The sequence below is a fragment of the Monodelphis domestica genome, chromosome 4 (assembly GCF_027887165.1).
Source record: "Monodelphis domestica isolate mMonDom1 chromosome 4, mMonDom1.pri, whole genome shotgun sequence".
NCBI lineage: Eukaryota > Metazoa > Chordata > Mammalia > Didelphimorphia > Didelphidae > Monodelphis > Monodelphis domestica.
The window spans coordinates 274,822,250-274,837,323 of record NC_077230.1 but is presented as its reverse complement, the minus strand read 5'-3'; the positions used below and the strand labels follow the sequence as shown (position 1 = coordinate 274,837,323).

The window sequence follows — 15,074 nt, the reverse complement described above, 5'->3', positions numbered from 1 at the left end:
CAGCCCCAATACCAGACCCCAGGAGACTTGGGGGCTGATCTCAGGTTGCCTTCTCCAGCCCCTTGGGATACCCACCCCACTCTTCCTGCTCTCCTGTTACTCTCTGGGTTGGACTTGTGAATTATTTATGCCAGATTATTCACACCATCCATAATTCAGGAAGGGGCCAGGGGCACTGGTAAGAGAGGGGAAGGGTCAAGGTCTGAGAGAAGTCTTAGGGGAGAGGTCCAGGCCTACCTGATGTCCTGCCTTTTGACATTAAGTGGCTCTTATAGACTCACAGAATCTTAGCATGGAAAGGGAAACTTGAAGGTCATCTGGCACAACCTCTCTCTGCCCAATATAGGAATTCCCTCTCTAGCCTCTCCAGCAACAGATATCATGTTTCTCTGATATACAATGAAGCACTACTATGTCCTTGTGACATTTTGGTCACCTTTTATAATGAATTATTAGTCCTTACATTCATTCCTCTTTACCCTTTCTCTCCACTGCCACTTTCCAAAGACCCCAGGGTAGTGTGGTCCTGGGAAAGGGAAATAGAATGAAATGGATCTCCCCAAAAGGTCTAGAGATATATCTTTCCTCCTGGTTCCTTTTCTGAGATTCTGATACCAAAGCACAGCTGGCCTGAGTGAATCCTGTTTGGATGGCAAGAGGAGATAGGGTCAGATTTTTCCATCCTCTATAGGGGATATAATATTCCTAGGAGCAAGTTGAGATGGTGCACTCTCTGGACTATGAAGAGAAAGGGTATTTGGTGTCTAACCATGTGCCACTTATTCATGAGGGCTACATAGGGAATGGGAAAGGGGCAGGTATTTTCCTTCTTATAGACAAAAAGAGGTAGATGAGGCGGGCTGGATTCAGATCAGAGCTACTGGTTCTCATTTTTTTTGCTTTGAGTAACCTGGGACTCCACTCCTTCCCAAGACAACAGAGATGTTCACAATGGTATCCCTTGAACTCTCTAGGCTCTAGTGAGCCCTATTGACCCTTTACAGGGGATCTCCATGGCTAATGACCTTTCAGATCCCCACATTAAGTTCTGAAGAACCCCTTTTCCCTCCTGGATTTGTATCCCCTCAAGGTATTGGCAAAGAAGTTGGAAAGACAACTGGCTAGAGTGTGTTCTGAGAGTCAAGGCCTGATTTAGCAAACGAGTGACACCTTATAAAGAGAGAGTTTGTGCACTACTGAGTTGACTTTTGCATTTTCTGGAATTATTTTGAGTTTTGAGCTGATGTGAATGCTGTCATTATTTCTATTGCTTTGCCTATCCCATAGTTTGGGGTAGAGGAGAAGGGAAGTTAGTGATTTTACTAAAAAACAAAAACAAAACCCACCCCAAATAAACCCTAACGATTCATATGCAAAGCATCCTATACTGATATCTCATTTGAACTTTGTGAAGTAGGGTACAGGCAATATTCACTCCATTTTACACACGAAGAAACTGAGTATCAGACAAGTTAAGTATCCAGGAACACACAGCTAGTCAGTATTGGAGACAAGATTTAAATCAAGATCTTTATTTCAAATCTGGCCACTTTGAAGCAGTTTGGAATATTTCCCAGTCAAGAGGCTACCTGATGGGCCAAGAGACAACTGGGGACCAGTGAGTGCCATCTAGCATGCCCAAATACCAACATGATCTTGAAGAGGGGTTCTGAGCTCTGGGAAAGTTCCAGGGAAGAAGCGCCATTTTCCCCCTAGGGCCACAAGTTGTTGCCTGTGCCTTCTGGGAAATTGTAGCTAGATAGAATAGTGTACAAGTTAGATAGCCCAGCTTGGGATAGTTTCCTTTTACTTATTATAGTAACAACAATTTGTATTTATATAGTGTTTTAAGGTTAGGGTTCTTACTTTTTTTTTTGTATCCTGGACGCCTTTGTCAGTCTTGGGGCTCCTTTTCAGAATAATGTTTCTGAATAATTGAAAGAAATGCTAGGTTTCAAGTAGAGCTTAGTGAAAATAAAGACGGAGCTTTTCCTCTATCTAAATTCATGGCCCCCTAGAATTCTGTTCACAGACCAATTGGGAGGAGTCAGTCAACAAACATTTATGAAGGGTCTACAATGTGCTGGACATTGTGCTAAGTAAGCAAATACAAAGCAGGTCCCAGGGTGAAGACAACACATAAAAGAAAGCTGAGAAGACAGGGAATCTACCTGGCCTATGCAATCTTGCAGCAGATAGACATTTCCCAATGATGGGCTGCCTAGAAAAAGAAGCCATGTTGGAGGGTTCCATAAAAGTCCAAAAGCAGAGTAACTGATGGGAAATAGGGAGGAAAACTGCTCTCCTTGTCTTTAAATAGAAACCTGCTCTCCCATTACCAGATCCATGACTTTAAGAGCTCTCTGACTCCTGATTTATAAAATACTTTCCTCCCAACACCCCTGTGAGGTGGGGAATGTGAATATTATTATAAAATTTGAATATGAATAAATTGAGACAGCAATGAAGAGATTTGCTCATGCTGGCAGAGCTAGTGTCAAAAACAGGATTTGAATGTAGCTCTCCTAATTCTAGGGCCAGGGCTTTCCCCACCACACTAAACTGCTTTTCATTCTTCTGTCTTTTATTATACTTGTAATTCTTTTACCTTGGATGCATTATTTTTTCATTAATATCTATTCTATTTCCTTGTAAATAAAAACCTCTAATCCTTCCTCAAGTTCAGGAGTATTACAAGGGTTAAGAAAGGTAAAAGAGAACACATGCTAGGTTGAGTATCCAGTGATTGTGGCAGCTGCAGAAAGGGAAAAGGCAATTAAATATCTAGTGACACAAATCTCTGAAACCAAGAGCCAAGCAGGCTCAGGGGCCAGGGACCACTAGGAAGCTACCCTTGTGAGTTCTGAGTCCTGGAGGAGGAGAGGGAGGGCTTGGGAGGAGGCTTGTGATCAGAGGTTTTAAATGTGGTGAAAGATGATAGCCCTAGGATCAAAAGCAAAGTTCCCCTGCCTCCGTTCTGAGGAGGTGAAATCTCTAGGAAGTGGACTGGTAGCACTGAGGCCTGGGGCCCAGGATCTCTGGGTGGCAGCATCAGTGGCAGAATCCTCTTTGCTAGGCCACCGCTTTTAGAAGAAGAATGGGGAGCCCAATCATTTAATCTCCTTCTTTGGAAAATAGGGACAAAATGTCTAGGGTGCCTCTCTCATGAGGTGGTTGTGAGGCTCAAGGGAAATAATTGTCAAAGTCTTGGCAAACCGTAAAAACACAATGTATTATTGTTGTTGTTATAACAAAGCTCCTGGATAAGCCAAGAGGGAAGCTTTGACACCGAACTCAGCCTTTTCCCTACATGTTTCTTCTGCTGACGGGGGCCCACTTTTGTGTACTTTCTAATTATCTGGCTCAGGGTCCACTTGTCTCCACCCTCACCCTCGGGTACTTTCCTTTCCAGTAGAGAGATGACTAGCCTTGAAATTATGTTCCTCAGATTTCTCAACATCTGCCAGAAATCGTCATCATTGTCCTCAGAGCTCAAATTGCTCCACTGTGGCCCTCACTCACACCCAAGGCCAGCTAATGTTTCCAGCTACTCAGGCTGGGGTGCCCACATTCTACCTCCTGCCCCAGGACCCACTCCTCCCATTTGCCTCCAATTCAAGACTCGTTCTCTCACTCATTCTTGACCCAGGAGCTTTGTGGTTTCAAAGGACAAATTTACATTTTGGCATTCTATTCAAACTCGATAAACATTCAGTAACTTCTCCACACTCCATATTCCCTGTCTAGGCTTCTTGAACTCCCTTATTTGCCCAGTAAGGGCTTTATAACCAGCCACAAACACTCAGGGCCTGGCTCTTGCCTACTGGTGCCAAATGATGATCAAGAGAATATTTCCTACTCCTGGAGCAGAGGTCAAGTGGATCATTAACAACTACAGTCAGATTCTCCAACGTTTTATTTTTCATGCACCTTCTTTGGCTTTCTCCACAGAGTTTGGAATTCCCATATCTGCCACAGAAGGCCCCTCACTATGCCCTTCCTATCCTTTGTTCTAGGACTCGGTATCGAGGTGAACTAGGAGAGACTGAGGCTGAACTGCAGGTACTCTGAGCTGGCCAGAGCCCAGGACTATCCTAAAGCTGGGTGCTTTTTGTAAGAGGAGATTTTAACCCAGGGCAGTTGGAATGTTGGAGAGAGGGGGCTTCTGGGAAAAGTCCAATGGACAAGGGGTTCAGTTCTGAGCCTTGGACTGGAAGCAGGTCCTTTCCTGATCTCGGGATTTGAATCCCACCATTCTCCCTAAACATTTCCCAATTGAACTCAACTCCCATATTGTCTGAGAATGGATCCTGATTTCTGCCATAACTAGATCTGGGTGGACTGACTGGACATTTCAGCTTGGCCTAAGAGGGATTCTCCCTGGAGGGTGGACTGAGTCAGTCCTGAGGACAGGAACATCTTTCTCTGTGTCAGCTATATCTTAAAGACTTACGTTATTACTCTAACGTTTGTTCAGGATATCCATCATAGGAGGAAAAGAAAAATAGATAAGGTTTTCAGACTGATTGGCCAAAGCCAGAGGACTCACTTTCAGTCAGGAAATTTAGCTTATACTCCTGTTTAACCTCTTACCTAACCCCATCATAAGTATCCTATCCCCAAATAAAAGATGCTTGTTTGTTCAATAGCATCAGATCTTTTAAGAGAAGAAAGAAGGCTGGAGGGTGAAAGTTTGGCCCTGGAGGGAGTTTCTATCAGAGTTAGGTTGAAGTAGTCTGAATAAGGGAAGATAATAACATTGAAATACATAAAGCAAACCAATCCCTTCCATTCCCCCCATCCCCCCAGCAACAGACTAGACTCTAATTAGTCTAAGGATGAGAATTAGGAAGGTCAGGAAACAAAGGAACTTCAGGAATATCAAAGAGGTCAGGATGAAATGCAAGGTAACATATAGCTTACTAGGGATAAGTGAATTAAGTACATGTGAAAGTAAACAACTCTTGACTGCACATACCTGTGTTTGTGATAAGGTTCGTTTGATTGTCAAATAAGAACCTGTATGTGAAAGAAATAACTTTGCATCTTGTAACCTATATAAGCTATCCTGTAATGTCCGTCTGAGGCAGCTTCCACTAGGGAAGTCTGTCCCAGCTGGTAGATTCTTTATTAATTAATAAATAATGGTTCCAATAATTGAATTTCTGGGTGTCTGGGCTCACTTTATGAAGTGCCCCACTTCAAAGTAACAAAGCCCTGATTTGAATGTTATTGATCTCCCTCCAGCATAGGGTTTTTGTTGTTGTTTTTTCATCAGAGTGGGTCTCTCTGGAAGATTAGGGTTTGCAAAACTTCCTAGTCACCCGTCATTCTCCATTCCTGTGGTGTGCCCAATTCTGGTAAAGCCCTCTGCTTACCTGTGTCATCATCTTATGTGATAGGGCCAGAGGGCAGCCATCAGCTCTCTGCCCAGACAGGGAGGGAAAACCCTTGGGGTTCATTAGTACAATCAAAACTAATCTTAAATCATAATCTCAGGGCTTCTCCTCATTTCCCTTTTAACATTGTGCTTAAGGAATGTTGACCTATCTGGTGTTGAGGATCAAGGGAAAAGACCATGCTGGTCATGCTGCTCTTGGAAGTGTTGCAACTAAGGCACGAGAATGGAGGCTTTGCCCAGGACACTAAGATTTAGAGGACACTTGCAGCACTTGAATCAGCAGGTAAAAGTTGCTGAGTTTTGCTCTTAATGAGCAAAACTACTTAGACTAAGAAGTGATGAAATGCTGTTTTCTTCTCACCTAGGTTAGCTAGTGCATAGATTAACCTCACCTTACGTCTTTTCCTCCTCAGCAACAGCTTTACTTTTTCAGATTTTCTATCTGTTCTTCATGGGATACTCCAGGATCTCTCTGTTCTAGGAAGGTCTTAAGTCTCACAGGCTGAAGCATCTCTCCAAGGTCTCCCAATCAATCAACTCAGTCTTAAAAACTTGATTTGAGAACAGATTTCATGCTGCTCACCTGAATTGTGTGAGACTTGCCCTGACATCAGAAATCCTAGTTAAATCTCTGCCTCTGTGCATTCCACTGTTTGTCAATGATAAAATGTGGAGCTTACAAGAAGATTCCATTTTCCAAGCTGAGGAGTGCCAAGCTGGTGGGATTATTACCAAGGTTTGTTAATACATAATTATTTTTATAGCCTTTGATTATTTTAACTCTTTTAAAAACAACATCACACAGTTGATTCATGCTGGACTTCTTGTTCACTAAGCTCCCCAAATATTTTTCATGTACACACATTTTAAGATGAAATTCAATGGGCACTTTGACTAAAACAACCCCCCCCCAATAAATAAATAAAACTCATCTGCACAGATTCAGAATCGGGGAGAACTAACTTGATAGTAGATCATGGGAAAACTACCTGAGGGTTTTTGTGTACTACAATCTCAATATGGAACTGGTAGTATCATGTAGCAATGGAAAAAGCTAATTGAATACTAACCTGCATTAATAAAATATGGCATCCAAAATGAGAAGGGTAATAGCCCTGTTGTTCTCTGCCCCAGAGAGACCTCATCTAGAGTGATGAATCCAACTCTGGCTTCCATATTTAAGAGATATTATTGACAAGCTGGATCTTACCCAGAAGGCAGCACCTGAGATGATGATAGGTTTGGAAACCATGTCATATGAAGAATGGACAGGGGAACTAGAAGTGTAGCTTTTTAAGGATAAAGTGGCTTTCCTCTCAACTACTTCAGACAATAAATAATGCAACTGTTTAACTCATTCAACTTGAAAAAAAAAGATGTGAGAAATAAAACTGTCCTTAAATATTTGAAGACCTGACATGTGAAAGAGAGATTAGATTTACTCTTATCTATTACAGAGCTCAGGTGCCTAGATGTGAGTTCCTAGCTTTGGCCACTCTAAGGCAAGTCTTTTTTTTTTATTCTTCCCAGACATCTGTTTTTACAGTTGGAAAAGGAGGAGGTTGGACTAGATGACCTCTGAGATTCCTTCCAAGCTTTGCCATCTATGAATTACAGAATGTCTCAGTAGAAATTGGGCTATAGAATTGGATCTCTGAGCCTTAGGTTCAGATTCCCATTCTGATGCTTAAGATCCTCAGATAAATTCAGGGATCTTCTCAGATCCTCAGTTTCCCCTAGCCTTCCTGGTTAGGTCCTGGAAGATTCAAATGCAAAAGTGACAATCCCTGCACACAGGGGACTTGCATTCTAAAAGGGGACGATCAGACCTAGAGACAGGAGGTCCTGGGTTCAAATCTTACCTCAGACATTTCCTAGCTGTGTGACCCTAGGCAGGTCACTTAACCTCCATTTTCTATTCCTTAACACTCTTCTGCTTTGGAATCAATACAGTGTTGATTCTAAGGTGGAAGGTAAGGGTTTAAAAAAAATAAAATAAAGGGGGGGGAACACCACATAGGGGAGTGGTTAGAAGGGAAGAGAAAGGAATTTGGGTCAAAGCATTCACCAAAAGTGGAGTAAGAGGGTTGTAGAGCTAGGGACTATCTTAGAAGCTGGGGCTTGTATTTACGGAATGTTGACCTATTTGGTAATGGGGTCAATGGAGAAGGCCATTCTGGTCAGGCTGCACTTAGGAGAATTGCAACTGGGCATGAGAATGGAGGCATTGCCCCCAGACATTAACATTTAGAGGACACTTGCAATACTAGAATTAGCAGGTCACAATGGCTGAGGTTTGCTGCTTATTAGCAAAACTTCGCAGAGTAGGAAGCTATGAGATGCTGTTTCCTCCTTACCTAGACAAGCTAGTTCATCTATTAGCCTCACCCTATTCCTTTTCTTCTGCAGAAGCTTTCCAAGCAACAGCCTCACTTTTCCAGAGTTCTTATTTTCCCCCCATGGGCTATATCTCAATGGAATGGAATTTTTTCCAGGAACAAAGGGCAATGTTGATTTGGCTATTTTTTCTAGGTTATACACATGTTAACACACAAAACATTTCCATATTGTTCATTTTTATAAGTGAATAATCACATAAAATCAAAACCCCCAAACATAACCCCAAATAAATGAAAAATCGTTTGCTTTCATCTGCATTCCGACTCCAACAGTCTGTGATAAGACCCTCAGAATTCTCCTGGATAACTGTATTGCTGTGATTTGGATATTATTCCAAAAAGTGAGCAAGAGAGAAGAGGGATGCCTATCAGAAGGCAGCTGACAAGATATATGTATTGCTTAGGTAGGCCCTCGTTCATTCATTCATTCATCCAGTAAATAATAGGCCCCCTACTATACGCCAGGCACTGTGCTGAGCACAAGAGATTCAAAAAAGAGAGGCAAAAGATAGTCCCTGCCTCAAGGGGCTTCCAGTCAAATAGAGGAACCAACATGCGAACAAATATATATGAAGTAAGCTAAATATGAGCCACATAGGAAACCATGAACAGAGGGAAGCCACTAGAAGTAAGAGGGGTTTAGGAAAGGTTTCCTGCAAAAGGTGGGATTTTAGTTGGGACTTAAAGGAAGCATCTCGGGACACGAATAGTGGAGACGGGAGGGAGTTCCAGACTGGGGGGACAGCCAGAAGAAATCCCTGGGAGGGGAGAGAAGGGGTGCTCTTTTAGCTAGGAGGCCAGCATCACTGCATCTAGGGTTAGGTGTGGTGGAGTAAGGGGTAAGAAGACCAGAAAGACAGGAGGGGGCTTGGTTAGGAAGGGCTTTGAATGTGTGAGATCTTAGTGTGTGAGTGAGTGAATGATTACCAGGAATTTATGGAACTAAAAGCAATGAGAAGAAGCTGTTGGGAAGGCAGGTTTTAGCTCATTTGAAGGAGATGCTTCCTTGCAGCGAAAGCTGCCCACCCATGAAATGGTTTGCCTTGTGAGGCTGAGACTCCTTCCTGGGCTTGTTCACTGCCGGGTTGCCCCCTTATCAGGGATATTGTGGTGCAGATCCTTGAATTCAATGCCAGGTTGGATTCCATACACCTGGGTGCCCCCTTTCAGCTCTGAGATTCTCTAGTGAATCTCATTAGCTTCCGCCCACCTTCCAGCCTTGCAAAGGTCCTTTGGAAGCCTGACTGTCCTTTGCAGCCTTCGCTCTTCAGGTGCCTTTAAAGAAGCTGAGATGGATTCAGGAGAAGCCTAAAATGGAAAGAGGAAACGGCTCCTCTGGGAGACAAATGGTTTTTCCATGCACTCGTTGTCTGTGACCCTCCCAGGGACCCCTGGCAGAAGGAAGAGCTATGAGGGGGAGGGTAGGACTAGAGTACAAAGGGGCTCTGAAAACCGATACAGCCTCGGTGAGGAGGGAGAGGAGGCAGGGCTGAGACCGAGTTTGTGGGAAGGGAAGAGGGGAAGCATTAAAGCAGGGAGGGAATCCAGGAGAGAGGAGACCCCAGAACTCACAGAGTAGACTCTTTATGAACTGCTCCCAGAGGACCAGAGAGGAAATGAGCAAGGCTAGGACGGGATCAGGTTGGGAAGGGGAGAGGGAAAGGGAGGGAGGGAGAGGTAAAGGAGAAGTCTGCCTGAGCAGCTAAACTGACTTTCTTCCCAGACTTGGGTTCTGGACCAAGAATCAGAACTGCTTTCTGTTTCATCTCCAGCAAGTTGTTTAAACCCTCTGTACCTCAGTTTTCTCACCTAGAAAATGGGGATAGTTCTTGCCCTGCTTCCCTTGTCGTGAGTATGAAATGAGATCATGTACATGGAATATTAAAAGCTCTGTAAAGTAGTATTCTCATTTCCCATCTTTAGAATCAGATTTATAATACCACAGATTTAGAGTTAGAAGGCATTTAGTAATCAGTGAGTCCATTTCCCTCCGTTTAGAAATGAGCCACTATAATGGATAGAGGACTGGGCTTGGAGTCAAGGACACCTGAAATCAAATTCGACCTCAGATGCTTACTAGCTGTGTAATCTTCTGTTTGCCTCAGTTTCCTCCACTGTAAAAGGGAGATGAGAATAGGACCTAATCCCCTAGGTCTGTTGTGAGGATCAAATGAGATCATATTTGTATGAAAATTGCTGGTTGATGAACCAGTGAAGAAGACTGAAAAGGAGAGGTTAGCCATAAGAGGAGAACCAGGAGAGAATGCCATGAAAATCCAGAGAAAATAGGGGATCCAGGAAGAGAGAGTAAAGAGTGGTCAAATGCATAAATGAAATAGGTCAGAGAGGATGAGATCTGAGGAAAGATCAATCAATTTGGTAATTAGGAGATAATTCTTAATTTACCCATGAGCAATTGGAGGACACTTGGGCATGTTTTTAAAAATAGTTTTATTCAGAGATATTTTGTTTTCCCAGTTACATATAATGACAATTTTTAACATGTTTTTTTTTTTCTGAAATTATGAGATCCAAATTACCTCCCTCCCTCCCCCCTCTACAAGATGGTAAGCAATTTTATCTGGGTTATACGTGAATGATCCTGTAAAATATACTTCCATATTGGTCACTGTTATAAGAGAATGCTCACATAAAACCAAAACCTCCAAATAAAACCATAATAAAACTAATGTGAAAGACAGTATGTGGTGGCTAAAATAAGAGGGCTTTCTTGATAGTCTTTGCTTCAGTGGTTGACTCTCTCAGTTAACTCCAACTTTGACTCTATCTCACTTCCATCTTACTGGCAAAGATAACAAAAGACTAATAATGGCAGTTGTTGGAAGAGCTTTAAGATAAATACACTAATGCACTCTTTTAAACTTTGTTTCTAATCTTTACCCTCTTATTTTAGAGTCAATTTTAAGGCAGAAGAGCAATAAGGGCTACGTAATTGGAGTTAAGTGACTTTCCCAAGATCACACAGCTAGGAAGTGTCTGAGGTTGAATTTCAATCCATTCAATCAATTCTTCTTTTTTTTTTTTAAACCCTTACCTTCCTTCTTGGAGTCAATACTGTGTATTGGCTCCAAGGCAGAAGAGTGGTAAGGGCTAGGCAATGGGGGTCAAGTGACTTGCCCAGGGTCACACAGCTTAGAAGTGTCTGAGGCCAGATTTGAACCTAGGACCTCCCATCTCTAGGCCTGGCTCTCAATCCACTGAGCTACCCAGCTGCCCCCTCAATCAATTATTCTAATGGTTTTCCTAATATTGAACCACCCTTGTATTCCTGGTATAAAACTCAACTGATCATAGTGTATGATCGTTGTGATATAATGTGTTATGCACTTTGCTAGTATTTTATTTAAAATTTTTGCATCAATGTTTATTAGAGAGATTGGTCTAAAATTTATTTTCTCTGTTTTAGCTCTTCCTGGTTTACATATCAGTACCACATTTGTGTTGTAAAAAGAGTTTGGAAGGATTTTCTTCCCCTATTTTTCCAAATAGTTTATGCAGTTTTGAGTTACTTGTTCTTTGAATGTTTAGTAGAATTCACTTGTGAATGCATCTGGCCCTGAGGCCTTTTTCTTAGGGAATACTTTGATGTTTTGTTCAATTTCTTTTTCTGTGTTGGATTTAAGTATTCTATTTCCTCCTTCCGGTTAATATTTTTGTAAATATTCATCTATTTCACTTAGATTAGCAGGTTTTTTGGTAAAACTGTTAGGCAATAATTGATTTATTTTCTTCATTCGTTATGGTTTTATCTTTCTCATTTTTTGGCACCGCTAAGTTGTTTTTCTCTTTCTTTTTAATCAAGTTAACCAATGGGTTATCTATTTTATTTATTTTTTCTTAAAACCAACTTCTTGTCTCATTTATTAGTTCAATGGCTTTCTTTCATGGCTTTCTTTCAGTTTTGTTAATCTCTCCCTTGATTTTCAGGATTCCCAATGTGGTTTCCAAATGGAGATTTTTTTTATGACAAAATTTTACTTTGCTGAATCAAATTTTTTATAGTCAAAAAGTCATAAAAACAATTAGTTCTTGTATTCTTAGTAAGTTCTACTTGGTTTTGTAATAGTAAAGAGGAAGTTTGCTGCAGAATATTATTTGTGAAGAGCCACCCAATCCCAACTTTTACCTTCATCAAGGATATTTTCAATGTGATTGCAGAATATCCTTAGAGTATTTTGAGGAGTTGGAAAAATAGGGATGTGGATCAATAGATGCTTCTATTTCCTCAATTGTCTTAAATATTTAAATAATAATCAGATCAGTGTTCCCCACCAAGCATTTACTTTCCATTATTTCAGATGAATTGATACTTAATCACTTAATATTTTTCACTTCCTACATGAACCTCTTTTGTGTGTATTTTGTCTAAACCATCTGTTATTAAAATCATTATCTTTAGTTCCATTTCTTCTTATTTATGCAGCACATCAGAGACTGTGATGTCAGAAAGTTAGCTTTGGTGGCTCTCCTATGATTGGTGGAGAAAAGAATTCATTATAGAAATCTTATCAGATCTTTTCCATTTTTTTATGTGTTGTGCTTTTAGTTTCACCTTAAATGCTCTTGGGATAGTCTTGCTCAATGGTTTGCCTTTACTATGCTTTCTATAATCTTGTTTTTACTTTTTATGCTTCTCACTGTTTTTTGAAGTGATACTTTTCATAATCTCCTACAATCTGTACCATAACATAGAAATTAATGTTTATGAGTTATAAAACTGTATATACCCTTAGACCTAGCAAAACCATTGCTGGGTCTGCTTCCCAAGGAGATTAGAGAAAGAGGAAAAGAGCCCATATGTTCCAGAATATAGTAATTCTCTTTGTGGTGGCAAAGAATTGGAAACTGAGGAGATGCCTATCAACTGGGGAATGACTAAATAAATTGTGGCATATTATCAATATATACGTATATATTGATATATAAATATAACATATATATGCATATATAACAAAATGTGGCATATATAACAAAATGTGGCATATTCATAAGAAATGATAAACAAATAGTTTGATTTTTAAAAAAAAACTTGTAAAGAACTATCCAAGATAATGAACAGTGAAATGACTAGAATCAGGAGAACATTATGCACAGCCACAAAGCTAATACTAGAAGAATAAACTGAGAATGTTGCTTCCAGAAAGTAAACACAAAAATAAAATATAAAATACTTAATTTATATGAACATATTGGCCTCCATGATGATATCCTATGTGATTCAGGTAGGGTAGGGAGGAGTTGGGACACTTGTGGATGGGATATATTATATAGATATGGAGAAAGGTAAGTTTAACATATAACAAACTAGTGATTTCATTAGTGTAATATCTTATTTTTTCTTTATATATGGAAATGCTTCTTTTGTTTGGATTTGTAAGCATTTGGAATACAAATAATAAAACAAGAAAATTTCAGTTAAAAAGAAACAATCACTTTCTGATAAGTCATTTTCAAATCATCTATCTGTATATAGTCAGGACATTACCATTATAAAGCATTACCAAGTTAGAAGACTAAAATGATAAGCTTTGGAGTGCAATTGAGATACCTCTAGCCTGACTCATTTAAACAAGCTATATTTTTTAAACTGGAAATTAGTAAAATAACAGGTATTCATACAAACTATTGCCATATCCTAAAGAAGTTTAACCAATGCAAATCAATCACCACAATGAAGACACAGAAAGAACCTAGAAACTGCTGTAGTCTAAAAATGCTTGACTTTCTTGCCAAGGAGAAGACATGACAGCCAAAAGTAGCAAAAGCCTAGAGTATTAATTGGGGTTTTTTGATTTGTTCTTTTTCTATTTTCTTAGTTGTATTCTCAAATCATTGATCTGTTTTTATTTTATTGATGTAAGCATTTAGAGATATAAATTTCCCCCTAAGCACAACTTTGGCTGCAAACCACAAATTTTGGTGTGTTGACTCCTTATTGTCATTTTCTTTAACGCAATTCTTGATTGTTTTTATGATTTGTTCTTTGACTCATTCATTTTTTAGGATAAGATTATTTAGTTTTCAATTAATTTTTAGTCTTTCTGCTACCCTTTTTTGAATGTAATTTTTACTGCGTTATGGTCTGAAAAAGATGCATTTAATACTTCTACTTTTCTACATTTGGTTGTGAAGTTTGGCAGCAAGTATTATTACTTTCATTTTTCAGATAAAGGAACAAGGTCTTAGAGAAATGATTACCTAAGGTCACACAAGTACTAAATAATACAATCTGGATTTGAACTCAGTAATTATTAAGGGAGTGGAATCAAACAATAGTTTCTGATTCCAAGTTCATTGTTCTTCCCATTATCTCATGCTGTCTCCCAAGGTCAAAAGGAATAAGAATGGGTAGTCTACCTGTCACACCAGGTCTCTCTATTTTGTCTTTAGAACCCCTCTCTACTGCCCTAAAAATCTCTTCTACTCTTGACTTTGTCTCTAAAAACATCAATGTGGAACTAGCTAAGGTTTGGTAATTGAGTCAGGACAGGTGCATAGTGGTGGCTGTAGAGAGGCTTTAGAGACACTAGTTATATGGGAATCCATATTAATCAGGGTGATGACTGGGTGGGACAATACCTTATCACCTATTAATTGGCTTCCATCTTAGACTCTCAAGGACTTCTTCAATTGGATCCCGAGGGAGTACCTTGTATATAGTCTATTCATCCACCTCTACCCTTCACAGTTTTCCTTATAATCAGTAATATTCTGTCTGGACTCATTCCTCAGTGGTTAGCATACTCCTACTCTCTCAGATTTTCCACATAGCAATGATTCTGAAACTCCCACTATGAATGTATATACACTATTCCATATCCATAATAGCTTCTTTCCTTATTGCTATCCACCTCAACCTTCCTCCTCTTCCCCAACAATATTCTATTCCACATATGGCCACCTCTTTCACTATGGCCTTTGCAATGATCACCCCATAATTAGCACACTTCCTTTCCTCTTAAATTTCTTTTTTTTATTTCTTCCATCTACTGATATTTGACTTCTACCTGATGACACTTTCTAGTAAAGGTTATACTTTCCTTCATATTTGGAAGAGTTGGAATATTCCTCGCTTCCTATTGTCATTTTCAGACTTTTTCTCTACCATCAACACTCAGCAGCTCTTCCTCCTCTGAGGTTTCTAATATCCAAATTTATCATCCAATCTAGAACTGCTGGCCATTGTCTATTGACCTCCCAGGTCATTCTCCTTCCTTCCTCAATGAATTCAGTGCTTGACTGAATCTTTCCAT

At 40.1% G+C, this 15,074-nt stretch overlaps 1 protein-coding gene across 1 annotated transcript in view; it reads left to right on the top strand.

Moving 5' to 3' along the window:
• LOC100016216 (40S ribosomal protein S4) overlaps window positions 1-15,074 on the top strand; it is a 124,003-nt gene that overhangs the window by 14,197 nt on the left and 94,732 nt on the right. The gene's annotated exons all lie outside the window — the stretch shown is intronic.